This window comes from Hyla sarda, chromosome 11, assembly GCF_029499605.1.
Source record: "Hyla sarda isolate aHylSar1 chromosome 11, aHylSar1.hap1, whole genome shotgun sequence".
NCBI lineage: Eukaryota > Metazoa > Chordata > Amphibia > Anura > Hylidae > Hyla > Hyla sarda.
Genome location: NC_079199.1, coordinates 56,311,005 through 56,331,795, shown reverse-complemented (window position 1 = coordinate 56,331,795; position 20,791 = coordinate 56,311,005). Strand labels below are relative to the sequence as shown.

The window sequence follows — 20,791 nt, the reverse complement described above, 5'->3', positions numbered from 1 at the left end:
CACGAAAACAAGTGCGCAAAACTTGTTCCAGACGGACACCTCAGACAAAGGCTAGGTCAAGGAACAGGGGAGAGGGGAAGAAGGAGCAGAAAACTTAGAAGAAATGAAGCAGAGAGGCAGGGGACGGCGAGCAGCAGATACAGCAGGCTCATGTTTTGGCAGGATCCTTTTTCACTTTCCAGGCCCACAAAGCTGTATTAGTGGCATGTCCTGCTGGTAAAACACAAGGAGCAGGAGAGAGGGGGGGCTGAAAAGAAAACAGAGTACATTTCCTATTAATAATGGATGGAAATTCAGATCCATTAGCAGTTGGGAACATGCCGCTTAGCTCATTGGCAACATATTGAAATTCATTTTGTGAGCAGTGAGGGAAACCTCTTTGGTAGCTGTGCCTTATTAAATGGTAGCATGAAAAAAAGCAAAGGGGGAGAGATGGAGGGGGCTTAACGCGATGTCAGTAGCAGCATATGGGACTCTAACATTCCCACTGAAAATGACGGGGCTTTGAAAATAGAAACTTTCCCAGCAGGAGGGCTTCTTTGCCTTCTAGTCGGTCATTTCCAAGGCTTCATCCATCCAGTACTCAACTCTGTGTCAAGCACCTGGCAATGAAGCGGCTCCTCCAACAGGGATTTCCTCTCAACCTGTATCTCATTTCTCTCTCACTTTTCAGACTACTGCATGGTTAACTCTTTAACAGTTCAGAAGTGAGTCCAGCATGTCTGTCAAGGCTGAGCTCAGCCGCTCCGGCACCTATTGTGTTACCAGGCAGACATGGGACACTTTGTGCAGTCTCGGACTTCTCATACTGATCGATGAGAACGACTGTTACTGCTTCGGCTCAATTGTCCTCTGTGGATATCTACCCCTTGCCCTGTCTTAAAACACAATTCATTACTTCTGATATATTTTCCTACTGGACGCAACTTGAACAAATTACATTTCCAATAAATCTGCTTTTAGTGTACGGCAGAACAGAGAGAAGCATTAGCATATTTTGGATTTCTCTCTGTTTTGCTTATTTTCTTTCTACAGGCAATTCCATCTGCAAACAAAACACTGGCGCTGTGTTCTATAGGATTAATTATCTTGTTCCACAAGTTTTATTCCTCCGTGCACATAGAAAAAAGAAAAAGACTACCACTTAGACCACATCAAAGGAGCACTTCTTTAGTTTGTAAAATTCCCAGAAAGAACAATACGCCCTCTGGGACCTTCTATGTGGTCAAATTGACAGAATACTTACCAAGTAGACAAGGATAAATGAGCATGAACAGTTCAGTAGTCCGATATTCGGTAGATTGTTGTTATCATACAAAAGTGCAGCCGTGTTTCCATGTGATGATCAATATTTCTGCATATCAATGAGGTGTGTAAGAAAGTCTAAATAAATATGTTTTAAGCCCTGTTCACACCTTCGTTAAAACTCTGTTGCAGTTGCTATTCTTTTTACAGACACCACAGCAGACCCATTCTAAGTCATTAGGGTATGTCAAGAACCACTGACTTGGCAGAACAGGAAAACGGAATTCACACCACAAGTGTGAACAAGATGAGCCGCAAGATAAAACTTTATTCATACTTCTAAACCATTAGGCCACACTAAACACTAAAGAAGCTATATGCTGTGCTTACCTTTTCCTTTTCCACTAAGATAGGGCAGAGATTTCAGGTCCATTTGTAAATGTTGGTGTCTTTATTATAAATATGTTTAAAGGGGTATTCCAGGATTTTTTTTATTTCACTATACTACACCGGCTGTAAAGTTAGTGTAGTTCATAATATAGTGTCTGTATCTGTGCGTTACAATGGTCTCACAATTCTTCTGTGATTTTTGCCCAAATATTTATATTTAACAGCATTCAAAATGACTCAGGTCTCAGGATTTCCCAGGTGGCAGTGCGTCGAGACCTGACATCACTAGTCAGTTGTGCAAAGGGAGCCTGTCCTGCTTCAATGGGTGGAGCAGGACAGGCTCCCTTTGCACAACTGACTAGTGATGTCAGGTCTCGACGAATTTAGCAACAGCTGTAGGCACCCTGATTAGAAAACACTGATATTTTGAGTTAATTTGTGCTGCAATGGGTGGGGTGGCTGATGTGTGAAAGGGAGGAATGTAACTTGACACTTACAAGCCATTAAGGACTCAGCGTTTTTAGGTTTTTCTTTTTCGTTTTTTCCTCCTCACCTTTTAAAAATCATAACCCTTTCAATTTTCCACCTAAAAATCCATATGAGGGCTTATTTTTGCGTCAACAATTCTACTTTGTAATGACATCAGTCATTTTACCCAAACATCTACTGTGAAACAAAAAAAAAAATCATTGTGCGACAAAATTGAAGAAAAAACGCCATTTTGTAACTTTTGGGGGCTTCCGTTTCTACGCAGTACATTTTTCGGTAAAAATTACACCTTATCTTTATTCTGTAGGTCCATACAATTAAAATGATGCCCTACTTATATAGGTTTGATTTTGTCTTATTTCTGGAAAAAATCATAACTACATGCAGGAAAATGTATACGTTTAAAAATGACCTCTTCTGACCCCTATCACTTTTATTTTTCAGCATACGGGGATGTATGAGGGCTCATTTTTTTACGCCATGACTTGAAGTTTTAATCAGTACCCTTTTTATTTTGATCTGACTTTTTGATTGCTTTTTAGCATATTTTTTATACCATAAAAAATTGAATATTTTGGACTTTGGAATTTTTTGACGTGTACGCCATTGACCGTGCGGTTTAATTAATGATATATTTTTAAAGTTCAAACACTTACGCACACGGCTAAACCACATATGTTTATATTTATATAGTTTTTATTTATATAGTTTAATTTTTTTAATGGGAAAAGGGGGGTGATTCAAACTTTTATTAGGGAAGGGGTAAAATCACATTAATTATTTTTTTTTACAATGTTATAGCCCCCCATAGTACATTGATTGCAGGCACTGATCAATAAGATGCCATAGCATTGCATTGATCAGTGTTGATTGCTCAATCCTGAATCTCAGGCTTGGAGCAGTGAATCATTGATCGGACGCGCAGGAGGCAGGTAAGAGACCCTCATGCATCCTAGCTGATCGGGACACTACGGTGGTCCCGATCAGCCCAACTGAGCAGCCAGGAATACTTTTTTAATCAACTGATGCCGAAAAGTTAAACAGATTTGTAAATTACTTCTATTTAAAAATCTTTATCATTCCAGTACTTATCAGCTGTCATATAATACAGAGAAAGTTCTTTTCTTTTTGAATTTCCTTTCTGTCTGACCACAGTGCTCTCTGCTGACACCTCTGTCCATGTCATGAACTGTCCGGAGCAGGAGAGGTTTGCTATGGGGATTTGTTTGTACTCTGGACAGTTCCTAAAATGGACAGAGGTGTCTGCAGAGAGCACTGTGGTCAGACAAAAAGGAAATTCAAAAAGAAAAGATCAGCTGCTGTATACTACAGAGGAAGTTAAGTACTGGATAAAGATTTTAAAATAGAAGTAATTTACAAATCTGTTTAACTTTCTGGCACCAGTTGATTTAGAATTCTTTTTTTTTTTTTTTTACAGTGGAGTACCCCTTTAAAGGGGTACTCCAGTGGAAAACTTTTTTTCTTTGTTTTAAATCAACTGATGCCAGAAAGTTAAACAGATTTGTAAATAATAATAAGAAAAAAATAAGGGGTTGGTGCAGCTCACAATTTACTACTGTCCGAGGTATCGGGGCAATCACTTATACCCAAAGTGATGAAATAATCTGTGCATAAATAGCCCAAACCTCAAGGATAGTAGTTTAAAAAAATAAATAAAATAAAAGTAAAAAAATATTTTCAAGACCGTGCTTCAATTAAACAGATATTTTATTAGATGTATAAGATTTTAATTGCATATATCAATAGATTTTAATAAAATAATTGGCAAATATAACATATAAAATATGCAGTGATAAAATCAATGTAAAAAATTGACTGTATAAAACATACAGTGAATTACTAAATTCAGCTACTGGACGTCCGGATACTAAACAGTCTGTGTATGGTGAAATAATGTTGGTTGAATGTCCATAAAAGTTATTGCAGTAGTGATTAAATATTACCAGTTCCTGGTGATGGTATCGTGCTGTGATGTTTAAAGGGGTAGTCCAGCGGTGAAAAACGTATCCCCTATCCTAAGGATAGGGGATAAGTTTGAGATCGAGGGGGGTCCGACCGCTGGGGCCCCCTGCGATCTCTCTGTATGGGGCCCCGGCTCTCGGCCCAGATAGCGGGTGTCGACCCCCGCACGAAGCGGCGGCCGACATGCCCCCTCAATACATCTCTATGGCAGAGCTGGAGATTGCCGAAGGCAGAACTTCGGCTCTGCCATAGAGTTGTATTGATGGGGCGTGTCGGCCGCCGCCTCACGCGGAGGTCGACACGCCCCCTTCCCGCGGGCTGTTGGGGCTCCGTAGAGGAGATCGCAGGGGGCCCCAGCTGTCGGACCCCCCGCAATCTGCAACTTATCCCCTATCCTTAGGATAGGGGATAAGTTGCTCACCACTGAGTCACCACTGGACTACTCCTTTAAGTCCATGCAATGCTCCGCTGGTTACTAAGCGCTGGCAGGCGCTGAATGTGGCTGGTCCAGACTGCGCTGGACCCGATGTTTTGCCACACAGTAACGCTCCTCGTGGCGGCGTCTGACGTCAGCCAGGGAGGTGATCGTGGAAGTGGATCTTGGAAAATGGATTGCAGGATCTCTGTTGGCAGCAGAGAGACAGGACGGCACGGAGGATCTCACAGCAAGCGGATCTCCAAGTGGATGGATTGCAGGAGGTAGATGACAATAGCAAACTGTATTAATTCCGGACTCACAGCAGCTAGTACACAGTCGGCTTACAGTGGGTTCTATGTGGTCATAGGCTAAAACGCGTTTTCGGGGTACTCAGGCAAATAACCCTTGACCCCACAGCTATTAACCCTTCAACTTTGATCGCCGCGTCCAAAACAAAAGTAAAAGCTTCCCGGCAGCTCAGTCGGGCTGATCGGGACTATCGCAATAAAATCGCGATGTCCCGATCAGCTAGGACGCGAGCAGAGGCCCCCATACCTTGCTCTGTCGCTACAGGCTTGAGCAATCGAGCCTCTAGAACGCTGATCCATGCAAAGCTATGGCTTTGCACGGATCAGTGTAAAAGATCAGTGTGTGCAATGTTATTGCCCCCAATGGAAGCTATAACACTGCAAAAAAAAGTTAAAACAAAAGTTAAAACAAAAGTTAATAAAGGTCATTTAACCCGTTCCCTAATAAAAGTTTGAATCACCCCCCTTTTCCCACAAAAAAAAACCTGTATAAGTAAAAATAAGCATATGTGGTATCACCGTGTGCGTAAATGTCGCACTATAAAAATATATCATTAATTAAACCGCACGGTCAATGGTGTACGGGCAAAAAAATTCCAAAATCCAAAATAGCGTATTTTTGGTCACTTTTTATGTCATGAAAAAATGAATAAAAAGCTATCAAAAAGTCTGATCAATACAAAAATGGTACTGATAAAAACTTCAGAAAATGGCACAAAATGAGCCCTCATACCGGCCCGTATGCAGAAAAATAAAAAAGTTATAGGGGTCAGAAGAATTTTTAACGTATAAATTTTCATGCATGTAGTTATGATTTTTTTCAGAAGTACAACAAAATCAAACCTATATAAGTAGGGTATCATTTTAACCGTATGGACCTACAGAATAAAGAGAAGGTGTAATTTTTACCAAAAAAAGGCACTGCGTTTTCTTCAATTTTGTCCCACAATGAATATTTTTTCCGTTTCGCCATGGATTTTTTGGTAAAATGACTAATGTCACTGCAAAGTAGATTTGGTGGCGCAAAAAATAAGCCATCATATGTAATTTTATGTGCAAAATTGAAAGTGTTATTTAGTGATATTTAGAAGGTGATGAGTAGAGATGAGCGAACTCACAGTAAATTCGATTAGTCACGAACTTCTCGGCTCGGCGGTTGATGACTTTTCCTGCATAAATTAGTTCAGCTTTCAGGTGCTCCCATGGGCTGGAAAAGGTGGATACAGTCCTAGGAGACTCTTTCCTAGGACTGTATCCACCTTTTCCAGCCCACCGGAGCACCTGAAAGCTGAACTAATTTATGCAGGATAAGTAAGCAACTGCCGAGCCGAGAAGTTCGTGAGGAATCGAATTTACTGTAAGTTCGCTCATCTCTAGTTATGAGGAAAAAATGAAAATGCAAAAATGGACGTGTTCGAGGCCGCCCCCTCAACGAAAGTCTATGGGAAGGGGGCGCGACCGCTGTCACGCCCCCTTCCCATAGACTTTCGTTGAGGGGGCGGGCGTGACGTCACGAGTGGGTGGGCGTGATGTCACTAGGGGGCGAGCGTGATGTCACGAGGGGGCGGCCTCGAAGACGGAAGCCCGCACACAGCGTTCGGAGTAATAAACCTCCAGATGCTGCGAGCGGAGCTCCGGAAGGCAGGGCAGTGGAGAACCCCTTTAAACGGGTAAAAAAAAAAAAGTTGTCCACCGGAGTACCCCTTTAACCCCTTAGAGACCCAGCCCCTTTTCACCTTAAAGGGGTACTCTGGTGCTAAGACATCTTATCCCCTATCCAAAGAATAGGGGATAAGATGCCTAATAGCGGGGGTCCCGCTGCTGGGGACCCCTGTGATCTTTCACGCAGCACCCCATTATCATCAGCCTCCAGAGCACGTTCGCTCCTGGTCTGATGACTGCCGATCACGGGGCCGGAGTATTCTGACTTCACGGCTTCGCCCCCTCAATGCAAGCCTATGGGAGGGGGGCGTGATAGCCCGGCCATTTTTTTGCACATCGGACCACTTTCACTTTAAGCATTAATAACTCTGGGATTCCAATACTTTTTTTGTGACCTATTCTACAGTGGTCCCTCAACATACGATGGTAATTCGTTCCAAACGACCCATCGTTTGTCGAATCCATCGTATGTTGAGGGATCCGTGCAATGTAAAGTATAGGAAGCTGTACTCACCTGTCCCCGCCACTCCAGACCAGGTCCTCACCGCTCCCGATGCTGTCCAAGGGGCTCCCGATGCTGTCCCGCTGCTCCGGTGTCTTCTTCGCGATCCTCCGGCTTCTTCCGCATCTTCTGCAGGGTCCGGGCCTTGCTTTCTGGTGACGTTATTACGCTGCTGCGCCAGCACGGCGTGCGTAGTGACGTAATAATAACGCCAGAAAGCGAGGCCTGGACCCTGGAGAAGATGCAGAAGACGCCGGAGGATCGCGAAGTGGACCCGGAGCAGCGGGAATAGGTAGGCGAACCTGCCCGGGATGCTTAAACTGCTATCCGACAGCAGCTTAAGCATTTTGCGCTGTCGGATAGCAGTTAATGCGATGGCCCCGACATATAAAAGCATCGTATGTCGATGCTGACATCGACATGCGATGGCCTCTGAGAGGCCATGGTATGTCGATTTTATCATATGTCGGGGCCATCGCAGGTCGGGGGGTTACTTTACTTTATGTTAGTGGTAAAATTTTGATGATACTTGTATCATTTCTTGGTGAAAAAATCCAAAATTTGTTGAAGAATTTGAAAATTTTGCATTTTTTTACTTTGAAACTCTCTGCTTATAAGGAAAATGGACATCCCAAATAAATTATATATATTGATTCACATATACAACATGTCTACTTTATGTTTGCATCATAAAGTTGACATGTTTTTACTTTTGGAAGACATCAGAGGTCTTCAAAGTTCAGCAGCAATTTTCCAATTTTTCACACCATTTTCAAAATCAGAATTTTTCAGGGACCAGTTCAGTTTTGTAGTGGATTTGAGGGGCCTTCATATTAGAAATACCACATAAATAACCCCATTATAAAAACTGCACCACTCAAAGTATTCAAAATGACATTCAGAAAATGTGTTAACCCTTTAGGTGTTTCATAGGAATAGCAGCAAAGTGAAGGAGAAAATAAAAAATCTTCACTTTTTACACTCGCATGTTCTTGTAGACACAGTTTTTTAATTGTTACAAGGGGTAAAAGGAGAGAAATCACCCTAAAATCTGTAACCCTATTTCTCTCAAGTAAGGAAATGTGTATGTCAAGTGCTCTGTGGGTACACTAGAGGGCTCAGAAGGGAAGGAGCGACAATGGGATTTTGGAGAGTGAGTTTTTCTGAAATGGTTTTTGGGGGGGCATGTCACATTTAGGAAACCCCTATGGTGCCAGAACAGCAAAAAAAAAAAACAAAAAAAAACACATGGTATACTATTTTGGAAAAGACACACCTCAGGAGACGTAACAAGGGGTCCAGTAAGCCTTAATACCCAACAGGTGTTTGACGACTTTTTGTTAAAGTTGGATGTGTAAATGAATTTTTTTTTTTTCACTAAAATGCAGGTTTTACCCCAAATTTTTAATTTTTACAAGGGGTAATAGGAGAAAATGTCCCCCAAAATTGGTAACCCCATCTCTTCTGAGTATGGAAATACCCCATGTGTGGACGTCAGGTGCACTGCGAGCGCTCTACAATGCTCAGAAGAGAAGGAGTCACATTTGGCGTTTGGAAAGCTAATTTTGCTTAAATGGTTTTTGGGGGGCATGTTGCATTTAGGAAGCCCCTATGTTGCCAGAACAGCAAAAAAAAAAAAAAATAATTAAATAAAATAAAAAAAACACATGGCAAACTATTTTGGAAACTACACCCCTCAAGGAACGTAACAAGGGGTACAGTGACCCTTAACACCCCACAGGTGTTTGACGACTTTTCGTTAAAGTTGTATGTGTAAATTAATTTATTATTTTTTCACAAAAATGCTGGTTTTTCCCCAAATTTTACATTTTTACAAGGGGTAATAGGAGAAAATGCCCCCCAAAATTTGTAACCCCATTTCTTCTGAGTATGGAAATATCCCATGTGTGGACATCAAGTGCTCTGCTGGCACACTACAATGCTCAGAAGGGATGGAGCGCCAATGATCTTTCTGAGAGAAAATTTGGTAGGAATAGAAGTCGGGGGCCTTGTGCATTTACAAAGCCCCCCGTGGTGCCAAAGCAGTGGACCCCCCCCCCACATGTGACCCCATTTTGAAAATTAAACCCCTCACAGAATTTAATAAGGGGTGCAGTGAGCATTTACACCCCACTGGCGTTTGACAGATCTTTGGAACAGTGGGCGGTGCAAATGAAAAATTACATTTTGGACACCTGTGGGCGTAAATGCTCACTGTACCCCTTAACATTCAGTGAGGGGTGTAGTTTCCAAAATGGGGTCACATGTGGGGGGGGCGTCCATTGTTCTGGCACCATGGGGCTTTGTAAACACACGTGGGCTTCAATTCTGGACACATTTTCTCGACAAAAGCACAATGTTGCTCCCTCTCTTCTGAGCATTGTAGTTCGCCCTCAGAGCACTTTATATCCACATATGGGGTATGTTCTTACTCAGAAGAAATGGGGTTACAATTTTTGGGGGGCTTTTTTTCCCTTTTTTCACTTGTGAAAATGAAAAATTTAGGGTAACACCAGTATTTTAGTTAAAACATTTTTGTTTTTTCATTTTCCCATCCAACTTTAATGAAAATGAAACTATGAACCTTGTTATGTTCTGTGAGGGGTGTAGTTTCCAAAATGGGGTCACATGTGGGTATTAGTATTTTTGCGTTTATGTCAGGTGTTTATGTCAGAACCGCTGTAAAATCAGCCACCCCTGTGCAAATCACCAATTTAGGCCTCAAATGTACATAGAGCGCTCTCACTCCTGAGCCTTGTTGTGAGTCCACAGAGCATTTTACGCCCACATATGGGGTATTTCCATACTCAGGAGAAATTGTGTTACAAATTTTCGGGGGGTCTTTTTTCCTTTTACCTCTTGTGAAAATAAAAAGTATGGAGCAACGCCAGCATGTTAGCGTAAAAAAAAATATATATATAATTTGTTTACACTAACATGCTGGTGTAGACCCCAACTTTTCCTTTTTCATAAGGGGTAAATGGAGAAAAAGACCCCCAAAATTTGTAACGCAATTTCAAAAACGAGTATGGAAATATCCCATATGTGGCCCTAAACTGTTTCCTTGAAATACGACAGGGCTCCAAAGTGAGAGGGCACCACGCGCATTTGAGGACTAAATTAGGGATTGTATAGGGGTGGACATAGGGGTATTCTACGCCAGTGATTCCCAAACAGGGTTCCTCCAACTGTTGGTAAACTCCCAGCATGCCTGGACAGTCAATAGCTGTGCGAAAATGCTGGGAGTTGTTGTTTTGCAACAGTTGGAGGCTCCGTTTTGGAAACACTGCCGTACGATATGTTTTCATTTTTAATGGGGGGACAGTATAAGGGGGTGTATATGTCGTGTTTTACCCTTTATAACGTGTTCGTGTAGTGTAGTGTAGTGTTTTTAGGGTCATTCACAAGGGGGGTTTACGGTGAGTTTCCCACTAGGAGTTTGCGCTGCGGCAGAAAATTATCCGCAGCTCAAACTTGAAGCAGGAAACTCACTGTAAACCCACTCGTGTGAATGTACTCTGTACATTCACATTTGAGGGGGGGGGGGGGGGGGGGAATCTCCAGCTGTTGCAAAACTACAACTCCCTGCATGCACTGACAGACCATGCATGCTGGGAGTTGTACTTTTGCAACAGCTGGAGGCACACTGGTTGGAAAAACTTCAGTTAAGTTCTTTTATCTAACTCCGTATTTTCAAACCAGTGTGCCTCCAGCTGTTGCAAAACTACAACTCCCAGAATGTACTGATCGCCGAAGGGCATGCTGGGAGATGTAGTTATTCAACAGCTGGAGGTACGCAACTACAACTCCCTGCATGGCGAGAAAGCCGTCTGCTGTTCGTGCATGCTGGGAGTTGTAGTTTTGCAAGATTTAGAGGGTCCCAGTATAGAGATCACTGTACAGTGGTCTCCAAACTGTAGCCCTCCAGATGTTGCTAGGCAACTCACCGGCTTCCATAGTCTGCAGCACGCCGCACCAGAGAACCAGCCGCACATCATCGCCGGCCGTCGATGGTAAGTAGACCATCGGCGCCGTTCACCGTCTCTTCCCCCGCTCTGTCCAGACAACAGTGGGTGGCCAGAGCGGAGGAACCGAACATTAACCACCACCCCCCCCCCCCTGTGCCGATCTGCTATTGATTGTGGCTTCTGAACGACCAATAGAAGGGATAGGAGGTGTGGCACCCCTGCCACCTCACTCCTATCCCTTCAGGGGGATCATGGGTGTCTTGGACAACCCTGATCACCCTTATTTTCCGGATCACCAGAGACCCGTATGACCCGTAATCGCAGCAAATCACCGGTGTGAATTCACCGGCGATTTGCGGCGATCGCCGACATGGGGGTGGGGGGGCTTCTCGGGACCCCCCTTGGCATTAGCACGGGATGTCTGAAGATAGATATCCGCAGTTATTCTGGTCCATTCCCTGCACGGCGGGGACCGAAATTCCCACTGGCGTACAGGTACGCCCTGGGTCCTTAAGTACCAGGGAGTGAAGGGGTATGTACGCCCTGGGTCCCTAAGTGGTTAATAGACCAAACTCCAACAGGAGATACCCAGTTAAAAAAAAGATAGCCTGGCAGGTATGTACTAAAATCCCCTTATGGTGGATAACCCCTTTAAGATGTTTATATGGCGCTAACATATTCTGCAGTGCTGTACAGAAATAGATGTTGATAACCATTACTTAGCTCCAGAAAGGGTCAATGCAGTATGATAGGCAGTGGGCACTAAACAGCCTCACTGATATTTCAAGTAGGTTCTACAAAGCATTAAGTGTATTCAGAACCAGAATCATAATACAAGGGCATTTGTTGCACTTTTTAATATAAAACATTTTTTTTTACTAAATACATATCACATATGAACAAATCCTACCTATGTTACTAGGCACTCGAGAAAGGTTCATGCTACTAGCAATTGGTACTAAAGTAATATCAGCATTGCCGGACTGGGCACATAATGACTACCACTTGGAATTAGATGTTGTAGTGTAAGCTGCATAGTGCTTGGTCTGTTATACAACAAACCATATATATTTTGCAATAAGTAACAGTTATTAACACAGTAGCTTTGCATAATTTCTATTATTAAGTTGACTATGACTCATGAATTCAAAAAATGGTTGGAGACTCTTTTCATTGTAAAATCTGTTGTAAATTCATGACATATAGGGCTTACTTAAAATCTGCAGCCAATAAATCTGTTACACGTTAATGGAGAACAGTAAAATGCTATCCAATAGCCCTGCACTGTACTGGCAATAAAGTGGCAACATCTGAATATCCCCTTTTTAGTTAGAAGGGTCTTGAGAATAAAAGCTGACATAGGATGTCCTGCTGATGAAAACCCCAAAGGTCAGCAGTAATGTTGGAGGTAACGGAGAAGAAAAGTAAACATTTTCCTGCAGCAACATCGCAAAAAGTGAGCCACAGTTCACATTTATATCAATAAACTGTACTGTAGGTAATCCACTTAAGGTCCCCATATACTTCAGTCAAAAATCAGCCAAATCAGTTGGCTGTCCAAAGTGGATAAAGGCCTCTCGGCTCTTCTTCAACCAATGATGTTGGAGGAGAGAAGGCTTGGGCAAGTTGGATAACTGCAAACCCTTATGTTCTCAGTAAGATAACCTGCTGCCAGGGCTGTGTGACACGACTTACCCCTTCTCTCTCCTTCTCATACCGCACGTACATGTGTATGGGAAGATCGAAAGACACAGCTGTTGGCCAAAGGAACATTCAGCTGACAGCTATTGAAAAATGTTGGGTCCTCAAACTGTGACCCTCCATATGTTGCAAAAGTACAACTTCCAGCATGCCCCTACAGCACCATCTTAGCCACAGTTTTGAGACAGTTTGGAGACTGTCCAAGAACAAGAGATAATTTTAGATGGGGACCATGAAAGGGAGCAACCCCAGTCAGATTACTCAGAATTTACTAAATTTGAAAAAAATAAATAAATAAATTATATATATATATATATTTATATAAATAAGTGTATATATATATATATATATATATATATATATATATATATACATATACATATACATATACATATATATATATATATATATATATATATATATATATATTAGAGGTGCACCGAAATGGAAATTTCAGAACCGAAACGAAACCGAAATAAAAAAAAATGTCCGGCCGAAACCGATACCGAAAATTACTTCTCCCCGTCTTCTGGTAAAATGCAGCGCTCCCCTCATTAGATTAGATTCCCCCACATTAGATTGCCAGCTCCCCCACATTAGGTCGGGAGTTCCCCCACAATAGTAGGCAGGTTCCCAAATTAGGTCAGCATTTCCCCCACAATAGTAGGCACGTTCCCCACAATAGTAGGCAGGTTCCCCACAATAGTAGGCAGGTTCCCCACAATAGTAGGCAGCTCCCGCCAACAATAGTAGGCAGTTCCCCCCACATTTGTAGGCAGCTCCCCCCCCCCCCCAACAATATCAGGCAGCTCCCCCCAACAATATTAGGCAGCTCCTCCCACACAATATCAGGCAGCTCCCCCCCCCCACCTTATTAGGCCGCTCCCCCCCCCACAATATCAGGCAGCTCCCCCCCCCCACAATATTAGGCAGCTCCCCCCCCCCACAATATTAGGCAGCTCCCCCCACATTTGTAGGCAGTTCCCCCCCACATTAGGTCAGCAGTTCCCCCACCCCACAGACATACAGCTTCCAGCCAAATACAGTGTATGGCTGGAGGCTGTATGTCTGTATTGCTGCCTCCACAGTGTTCCGGTCACCGCTCCTCCGGCCCGGGGTCACATCTACTGCTATGGCCCATGGACCATAGCAGTAGGTGCCGGTGCCGGGACAGGAGGAGCGATGACCGGAACACTGAAGAAGATGACGCGGTCACTTACCAGGCCCCGGCCGGCGTGCGTTCTCCTGCGACGATCCTGCGGTCCTCCTGCGTCTCTATGGTTGTCAGTGACGTCCCGTGCGTACGACCATAGAGGCGGAGAAGGACCGAAGGAGGATCGCGGGAGGATCACAGGAAGAAGCCAGGGAATGGTGAGTGACCGCCGGACATCCTTATGTCCCGAAAAGATTTTTCGGGACACAGGGATGTCCGGGATAGGATTAGGAATACTTCTTTTTATGTGCCCGGGCCGACTCCCGTGTATGGCTGCAGGCGGGGGGCCGGCCAGAGCATATGAAACCTAATACTGTATACTAAAAACCAGGGGGCCTCCAGCTGTTGTGAAACTACAACTCCAAGCATGCCCGGACAGACTTTGCCGGTCCGGGCATGCTGGGAGTTGTAGTTTAAAAACAGCTGGAGGCCCCCTGGTTTTTAGTATACAGTATTAGGTTTCATATGCTCTGGCCGGCCCCCGCCTGCAGCCACACACGGGAGCCGGCCCGGGCAAATAAAAAGAAGTGTTCCTAATCCTATCCCGGAGAGCGCGACACCCCCCCCCCCCCCCCCCCAGATGTTGCAGCCGGCCCCCCCCCTGCACCGCCCACGAGTGCCTCTGCCACTGGCAGTGTTTGTAACTTGTGCTGTGGGCGGGCAGGGGAGGTGGTCATTATCGGCAGATTTTTAGTTGTTTCGGCATTTTGCCGAAATAGCTATTTTCGGCCGATATGTATCGGCCGCCGATATATCGGTGCATCCCTAATATATATATATATATATATATATATATGATGTGGAAAAACCATACAAAACTGCAGGGTAGCTTAGATTTAAGTAGAAGATAAAAGTATTGGAAAAAAAATTATAGAATAGAATATAAAGTATTTAATTAGAAACAATGAGGAAAAAATTATAAAGGGGGATCAGGAAAACGCAAATATATTAAACAAATTCTTCTCCACTGTATTCACAGAGGAAAATAAAATACCAGGTGAAATACAGCGAGATAAGGTCAGGTAGGTAACTCACCTATACAGGTCACCTGTCTAACCCAGGAAGAAGTACAGTGCCGCCTACAAAAAATCAAAATAGACAAATCACCAGGTCCAGATGACATTCACCCCCGTGTTCTTAAGGAATTAAGTAATGTAATAGACAGACCCCTATTTTTCAAATTCGGGGACTCTATAGTAACAGGGACTTTTCCCCAGGAATGGTGCATGGCAAATATGGTGCCAATATTTAAAAAGGGGTCAAAAGGTGACCCCAGGAATTATAGTCCTGTTAATTTAATCTCTTTTGTATGAAAATTGTTTGATGGTTTTCTGAGGGATGCTATTTTGGAGTATCTTGATAAAAATAAATGTATGACCCCGTATCAGCATGGCTTTATGAGGGATAGGTCCAGTCAAACTAACCTGATCAGCTTTTATGAGGAGGTGAGTTCCAGACTAAAGGTGGGTGCATAAAATGAGAATGCTTGGACTGGGAGAAAATGTGTCCAAGTTGGTAAGTAACTGGCTCAATGATAGGAAACAGAGGGTGGTTATTAATGGTACTTATTCTGATTGGGTGACTGTTACTAGTGGGGTACCCCAGGGGTCAGTCTTGTGTCCTGTTCTATTTAATATATTAATTAATGACCTTGTAGAGGGGTTGAATAGTAAAGTAGCAATCTTTGCAGATACTAAACTCTGTAAAGCGGTAAACACTATAGAGGACAGTGCAATGTTACAAATGGATCTGGATAGGTTGGAGGTTTGGGCTGAGAAGTGGCAGATGAGGTTCAACACTGACAAATGTAAGGTTATGCACATGGGAAAGAAAATCTGGGCTGGGGTTATGTGTTAAATGGGAGAACACATTTTGACGTGGAAAAGGACCTGGAAGTCTTCGTTAACAGTAAATTTAGCTGTAGAGAAAAGTGTTGGGCAGCTGTTGCCAAGGTAAATAAAATCATGGGGTGCATCAATAGGGGCATAGATGCCCACGACAAGGAAATAATTCTACCATTGTACAAATCACTAGTCAGACCACACATAGAATACTGTGTACAGTACTGGGCACCAGTGTACAAGAAAGATATAGTGGAGCTGGAGAGGGTTCAAAGACGGGCAACCAGGGTAATACGGGGAATGGGAAGACTACAGTACCCAGAAAGATTATCAGAATTAGGGTTATTTAGTTTAGAAAAAAGAAGGCTTAGGGGAGACCTAATAACTATGTATAAATATATCAGGGGACCGTACAGAGATCTCTCCCATGATCTATTTATACCCAGGACTGTATCTATAACAAGGGGGCATCCTCTACGTTTAGAGGAAAGGTTTCTACTCCAGCAAAGACGGGGGTTCTTTACTGCAAGAGCAGTGAGACTGTGGAATTCTCTGCCTGAGGAGGTGGTCATGGTAAACTTGGTTAAAGAATTTAAAAGGGGTCTGGATGCATTTTTGAAGAACAACAACATCACAGGTTATGGATTCTTGATCTATATGGACAGAACGTTGATCCAGGGATCTATTCTGACTGCCATATTTGGAGTCGGGAATACATTTTTACCTCTAGTATGAGGGTTTTTGCCTTCCTGTGGATCAACTCAGTAGGGACTCATTAAGGTTATAGGTTGAACTTGATGGACTCTGGTCTTCTTTCAACCTTATGAACTATGTTACTATGAACTATGTTACTAAACATTTTAAAGAATGCAACAGCTATGGCTATGATTCATATGCCGACATTTTACATACCTCCAGGTACCATAAAGTTTTGTTTTATGCTACAGAGCAGCCATACTAAGTGCAAAAAAATTACTGCAAATGTTTCATGAACAAATGTCACTCCACGTCAGCATGTATCAGAGAATGCCCTGGTTTTCTAAAGGTGTTATTGTCATTGGCTTATTGCTTATTCTCCCCATGTATGTATGTATATAAAATATACACACACAGTGGTCAAATGTAGAAGGAGAAATCTACAGCAGTCACTATATTTATAATGGTTCTGTATTTCAGCGTACATAAAAAAGACAATATGGGACAGACATAAAAGAGCTGCCCCATGGTTGTTTTGCCAGGCCCTTAAGGAATATGTGAAATGGCCATATACCAATTGTCATAAAATAGGCTTCAATAAACGAAAAAATAAGTATTTCTGCTATAAATGTGACTTTTGTTTTATTTTCAGACTTTCCCGCAAAGCAACACCTATAACTGTCCACCCACCAGTATCATGCCTATAAATTTAACGTGTGCCATACATGCAGCATCAACACAGATTCTTCTATTTGTGTTCAACACACAAATTTACCAACATGTAGACTTTCACATGTACCAGACTTCACACAAAAGTGCAGGGGTAATAAATTGACCCTAACAACATTGTGACAACAGGCACCAACAAAAGGGGCTTATAGATGCTGTATTTTAGCTGACTCAAGATTTTATGACTGTGCCGTGATATTCTGGAGTATTTTTAACCAATTCCTCTTGGGTCTGTGTGCTAAACCAAATAGCGGAACCTATAAATTATATCTAAGTTTATTATTTACAACCAATTAATTATTTTTTTAGGGCCAGGTGGCTTTCATTACGTTAATTACCGCTAATGACATGAGCCTCATGCTGCTTCAGTATTTAGCATAACCATGTGTCAAATGTGCGTAGGAGTACAGAACTGTCTTCTTGGGGGCATAAGTGCTCTGTCAAGCCTGGTGTGGGACATGCATCAAAAGGAGCAGCAGAGCGTGGAAATGTATTGAGATAAATATGTATGGTGGTTGGACAGTGGGAGACTTGGGAAGTGAAACCAGCTGAACAGGATATACGCTCTCTCTATCCATATTAATAATATTAACAAAGAGGTAGCAGTACATATGTTAATGCAATAGGCCAATTCTGATCAACATTTATTTGCAAAAAATGACATGTCTTGGAGAACATGAGGGCTACGTAATGAATGTTACAAGGATCAGACCGGCCCATTTCAGAATGATTAATGATCAGGACTGCCATACCAAGCAAATTACTAAGAGTCTCATACAGCACATGACAAAATGAGCTCACGCCTGGATGTTAGACTTTTTTACTCAGAAACAAAAATAGTGTATTAAAACCAAGGAGGGCAAGTGGAGTAAATACAATCTTGCTTACCCAGGTGGTTGTGCAAACTATACACAACAATGGAATGAGCATGTAATGGCCAGTAGCATGGTCCTTCTGCAGCTTTCCTACCCCAAAGTAGAAGGAAAACTTCTCGGAAAATGTCAGGACTTGCGGCGCTGGAAGGATCACCACAGCAGGTAAAAAGACCAGATACTTTACTCCCACAATGCAACACACTTCTCTGCTGACATACCTGCCTGTGAGCAGAGAAACACGTTGCATTGTGGGAATAAAGTATCTGGTCTTTTTACCTGCTGTGGCCGATTCTTCAAGGGTGACATGAGGGGTGCACTGCACTATAAAGGTTGGGCCTGGTGCATTTTTACTGTAAGGCAGGGGTAATTCTGGATGGGTGCATGAGGTGCAACATGCCAAGGTGCCACAGGTGTGGAGAAGGAGGGATTCCCAAGAAAGCCCAGATTTTAGCTTTATTTGCCTTTATGTGAAACAGAGAAAATGAGAGAGTCAACTGGCAGGGGACAGTTCATAAAATGGACAGAGGTGTCAGCAGAGAGCACTGTGGTCATAACAGAAAAGAAATCCAAAAAGAAAAGAATTTCCTCTGTAGTATACAGCTGCTAATAAGTACTGGAAGGATTAAAAATTTTGAATAGAAGTAATTTACAAATCTGTTTAACTTTTTGGCACCAGTTTATTTAAAAAAAAAAAAGTTTTCCACAGGAGCACCCCTTTAACTCCTTAAGGACACATGACGTACTGGAACGTCATGTGTCCGCTTCCGATCTATAACGCGGGGCCACTGCCTCTAACAACGTTCGGGACGCGTGGCTAATAGCGCACAGCATTGATCGCGGTGCCGTGCGCTATTAACCCTTTAGACGTGGCGTTCAAAGTTGAACGCCGCGTCTAAAGTGAAAGTGAAAGTATGCCAGTTAGCTCAGTGGGCTGTTCGGGATAGCCGCGGCGAAATCACGGCATCCCGAACAGCTTACAGGACAGCAGGAGGGTCCCTACCTGCCTCCTCGCTGTCCGATCGCCGAATGACTGCTCAGTGCCTGAGATCCAGGCATGAGCAGTCAATCGGCAGAATCATCGATCACTGAGAAACATCGAGAAACCAGTGATCAATGTAATAGATCAGTGTGTGCAGTATTATAGGTCCCTATGGGAGCTATAACACTGCAAAAAAAAAAGTGAATAAAGATCATTGAATCCCTTCCCTATTAAAAGTTTGAATCACCCCCCTTTTCCCATAAAAAAAAAAAAAAAAAAGTGTAAATAAAAATAAACATATACGATATCGCTGCGTGCGGAAATGTCCGAATTATATAAAAATATATCGTTAATTAAACCGCACGGTCAATGGTGTACGCACAAAATAATTCCAAAGTCCAAAATAGTGCATTTTTAGTCACTTTTTATATCATGAAAAAATGAATAAAAAGCGATCAATAAGTCCTATCAATGGAAAAATTGTACCGCTAAAAACTTCAGATCACGGCGCAAGAAATGAGCCCTCATACCGCCCCATATGCGCAAAAATAAAAAAGTTATAGGGGTCAGAAGATGACAATTTTAAACGTATTAATTCTCCTGCATGTAGTCATGATTTTTTCCAGAAGTACGACAAAATCAAACCTATATAAGTAGGGTATCATTTTAATCGTAGGGACCTACAGAATAAAGATAAGGTGTCATTTTTATTGAAAAATGTACTACGTAGAAACGGAAGCCCCCAAAAGTTACAAAACAGCTGGGTTTTTTTTTTCAATTTTGTCTCACAATGATTTTTTTTTCCGTTTCGCAGTAGATTTTTGGGCAAAATGACTGACGTCATTACAAAGTAGAATTGGTGGCGCAAAAAATAAGCCATCATATGGATTTTTGGGTGCAAAATTGAAAGAGTTATGATTTTTTAAAGGCAAGGAGGAAAAAACGAAAATGCAAAAACAGAAAAACCCTGGGTCCTTAAGGGGTTAAGGACCCGGCCATTTTTCACTGTAGGACCCGGCCATTTTTTGCACATCTGACCACTGTCACTTTGAACATTAATAACTCAGATGCTTTTACTTTTCATTCTGATTCTGAGATTGTTTTTTCGTGACATATTCTACTTTATGTTAGTGGTAAAATTTTGTCGATACTTGCATCATTTCTTAGTGAAAAATTCAAAAATTGGATGAAAAAATTGGAAATTTAGCATTTTTTTTTTTTACTTTGAATTTACTTTAATTTATTCCAAATAAATTATATATTAATTCACATATACAATATGTCTACTTTATGTTGGGATCATAAAGTTGACATGTTTTTACTTTTGGTAGACATCAGAGGACTTCAAAGTTCAGCAGCAATTTTCCAATTTTTCACAATAATTTTCAAAATCGAAATTTTCAGGGACCAGTTCTGTTTTGAAGTGGATTTGAAGGGCCTTCATATTAGAAATACCCCACAAATGACCCCATTATAAAAACTGCACCCCTCAAAGTATTCAAAATGACATTCAAAAGGTTTGTTAACCCTTTAGGTGTTTCACAGGAATAGCAGCAAATTGAAGGAGAAAATTCTAAATCTTCATTTTTTACACTGGCATGTTCTTGTAGACCCAGTTATTGAATTTTTACAAGGGGTAAAAGGAGAGAAATCTTCCTAAAATGTGTAACCCAATTTCTCTTGAGTAAGAAAATACCTCATATGTGTATGTAAAGTGTTCCGCGGGTGCACTAGAGGGCTCAGAAGGGAAGGAGTGACAGTGGGATTTTGGAGAGTGAGTTTTTCTGAAATG

General features: G+C 42.3%; 1 protein-coding gene across 9 annotated transcripts in view; it reads right to left on the bottom strand.

Moving 5' to 3' along the window:
- The window catches only part of CDIN1 (CDAN1 interacting nuclease 1), a 481,663-nt gene that overhangs the window by 373,843 nt on the left and 87,029 nt on the right, over window positions 1-20,791 (bottom strand). The gene's annotated exons all lie outside the window — the stretch shown is intronic.